This window comes from Arvicanthis niloticus, chromosome 2 (assembly GCF_011762505.2).
Source record: "Arvicanthis niloticus isolate mArvNil1 chromosome 2, mArvNil1.pat.X, whole genome shotgun sequence".
Taxonomy (NCBI): domain Eukaryota; kingdom Metazoa; phylum Chordata; class Mammalia; order Rodentia; family Muridae; genus Arvicanthis; species Arvicanthis niloticus.
The window spans coordinates 4092769-4096261 of NC_047659.1; positions in this window are offsets into that span (position 1 = coordinate 4092769).

Here is a 3493-nt window from a genome sequence, read left to right on the forward strand (position 1 = left end):
ACCCATAGTTAAGCAGGCTTTGACTGTGCTCATCCAATCGGATGGGGTCATAGCACGCAAGGTTAGTCTTTCCAACAATGCCTGAGTAAAAGATGCATTAACCCCATACGCCTGGACGGACTCAGCCAAGGCCTTTAGTTGCTTAAACTCTAAAGGCTCATAAAATCTCTGCCGATTATCATCCTCAAAAATAGGAAAGGCCCCCGCTGCCTCCTTCCACGTCTGAGGGAAAAAGGAAGATCCCTTTTTCCCATCTTTTCTCCCCTCTTCCTGTCTCTTTCTTGAAAGAGTCATTGATCTCATTTCGGCTAGGAACTCCTTCAGCTCCTCGTCCCTTTTGTCTAACTTATCCTCTTCCTGTTTATCCTTGGCCTTACTGATGTTTCCCTGACCAAAATCACATCTTTTTTGTCTATACTTAGCAGCTCCTCTTTCCAGCTCTGCTTCTTCCTCAGAAGCTAACCCGGACTCATCTGAAGTTTCTAATTCTTTCAAAGAGGGGTAAATCCCTCTGGATCCCTCTACCCTTTTCTCCTTTTTATCCTTTTCAGGTCGTTTAGACCTGTCTTTGGCTATGCTAGCTTTTCCCTTTTCTTTATCTTTGTACCCCTTATCCTCTTTTTTCTCCTTAAAGGCCCTTTCCTCTTCTGACATGCTCTCCTGATGCTCTTGAAGCAATTTCTGTCCTGCTTTCACACCCTCAACACATCTTTTATCCTCCAAGCAGGCACGTATTATGCGCCAAAGAGGCCTCACCCCAGGTTTCACTGACCCTTCCTCAGCCTCCTTATCAAGCTCTCGACCCAATTTCTCCCATGAGCTAATGGTTAGAGACCCTGTGAGCGCAAACCATGGGGCTACTCGCTCTATCTCACGTAGAAATCCCTCTAGGATTTTTCTTTTTATATCAAGGTGTCGTTGCTCAAGGAGCTCTTGCAACGCACTCAAGAATTGGCTGGATTGAGTATTCCCCATGTTACTCACTTAGCTATGTGAGGTTTACACACGGGTGGACAGGTGGAGTGGCCTAACCCCGTCTGTCCTAATCAAAAATTGGGCTTATATTGTCCCGTTCCCTCAGGAACTTTCCCTTGGGCAAACTGCCGCTAGACTGCGGACTTCTGAACTGCCTCTTTTCTGAGGTCTTCTGAGGTGCCTCTTTACCGAGGTCTTTCTGAATCTGCAGATTTTCGAATCCTCTCTTTCTGAGGACCTTTTATCCCATTTGATCAGGGAACTTACCGGTACCGCCGCTTCTCAGGGTGAAGAGTTCTGAATTCGCGAGAATTTCTCCTCGGGTCCCCCGTTCTCAGATGCCTTCTTTTTTCTTTCTTCTGTCCCGGATTTCTTCTTTCTTCTTTCTTCTTTCTTCTTTTCTTCTTTTCTTCTTTTCTTCTGTCTTCTTTTCTTCTTTTCTTCTTTTCTTCTTTTCTTCTTTTCTTCTTCCCGGGTTTCGGCACCACTTTGTCGCGCCCCGCTTGTCCAGCAAGGAAGACGCGACAAACCGGATTCTTCTCAACAGCCTTTATTGGAAGCGCTCTTTTAGGTTTCTGGGAGAGACTAACTGGAATGCTCAGAATGGGCTACTTATATACCCCCAGCCCTGGGCGTGGCAAAGCACATGGAGGTGTCCGATTGGTCAATTTGCAATGACTCATTAGCATACTCATTAGCATACCCCGCCCGGGCGGGGTGATTGCCAGGTTCGTGGTACCCTAGTTGTACCTTATTTGCATGCCCCGTTTGGGAGGGGCTGGAGTCAAGTTCCTAAATGCACTGCGCATGCGCAGTGCACTGATGGTTTTCCCTGAAAGCCTTGAGTTAGCCGCCATCTTGGAGTCACCTCAGCGGCTGACAGGCGAACGTCAGCCCGTCAGCCGCTTTTGAGGTTGCGGCGCTGCTTCTCTCGGCTGGCAGCCACAGCCGCTTTTAGTCTGTGGCGCCGAGAGAAAAAACGGCGGCTGCCGCACCGTAAGAAAAAACAGGTAGCTGCTTTGAAGTGGCGGCAGTTTCCGCCGCTTTTAGCAGCTTTGAATCGGCCCGCTTTTCAAGCTGACATGACAGACCTGCGGTGCCTTCCAGCCGTCAGGTCTGTCAGGTCAGCTTCCTACACCTAACTTCATTATGAAAAACTATCATGCTGTATCTTGTGTCATAAATTCAGCTATGTTAAAATGCACTACTCCATGATGCTCATGATGAACAAACAGAGGAGAAACACAGAGTGTTTCTATAATACATCCCAGAAACAAAATTCACTAAGGGACTATCAAAGATATTAGTAACCACAGCTTGTATGCTTTTATTTCCTTGAATGGTAGCATCACTTATAACTGCAAAGCAGAGATCATGAATTCCAAGATCATTTGGCAGATGTTAGATTGTGGTTTGTTTTGTTTGTTTGTTTGTTTGTTTGTGTTTTGGTGTGGTGTTGTTCTACTGATGATGAATTTTGTTCTCTTGCCTGGACAATGTATTTGATGATATTTTAATTAGGTTAAGTTGTTTCTGTATTGCACTATTTCATTTATGTGTAATGTGTGTTTTTCCTGCTGTATGTCTGTACACTACATACATGCAATTCTCCCGAGGCCAGAAGATGTCAATGGATTACACCTTGAGCAGAAGTGATGGAGGATTCGTTTTTTATTTTTTTTTATGTGCATTGGGTTTTGCTGCATGAATGTCTGTGAAAGTGCCAGATCATGTAGTTATGATGGTTGTAAGTTCATGTGGATGCTGGGGATTGAACCTGGTCCTCTGGAAGAACGTCAGTGCTCTTAACTGCTGAGCTATCTCTCCAGCACCGGAAGATGGAGGATTCCTAATGTGACTCTTAGATCTTTCTAACAAACAAAGTCTCAAATGGATAAGCCATCTATCCAGCACCTGCCTGGACTTTTGTCTTTCCTTGTGTGTGTGTTCAGCTGCACTGGATCACAGCACTCAACCAAAACAGAAGATTCTTGAGACCTCTAGGGTCACATACTTTTGGTAGGCCTGCTCAGTGTTTAAACTCTGAGGCCTGCATGTAGGGCATTAGAGTGGGTTCCTGATCATGCCTCAGATCCTTTTTGTCAGGGTTGGAGCAGATCTCTCCTGTCTCATCCTGCATGACAAGCAGATTAGGCTTTATTAGATGAATTGCAGAATTTGAAAACTCTCCTAAATTGGAGGTGGTAAATAAAATCATGTTGAAGTACAATCAAACAGTGTTTTTTTTAGATTAAGCTTCAGACAAGCCCAGGAGGATGGAACCTGCAGCAAGGATACAAGTCTGTGATGGTAAATATTCAGTTCAAGGCTAGCAGGGAGAGGGATGGTAGATGTTGCCTGTATCTTTGCTCTCCTACTTGCCTTTTACTCTGGTAGTGACTGTGCTACCAGGCCCCTCCTAGCTTCCCTTGAATATGAGCTAACACAACACAAACCCACACAAGTTTACAAAATACTTTATCTAAAAAGATTGGGCATCCATACCCACCATGACCTT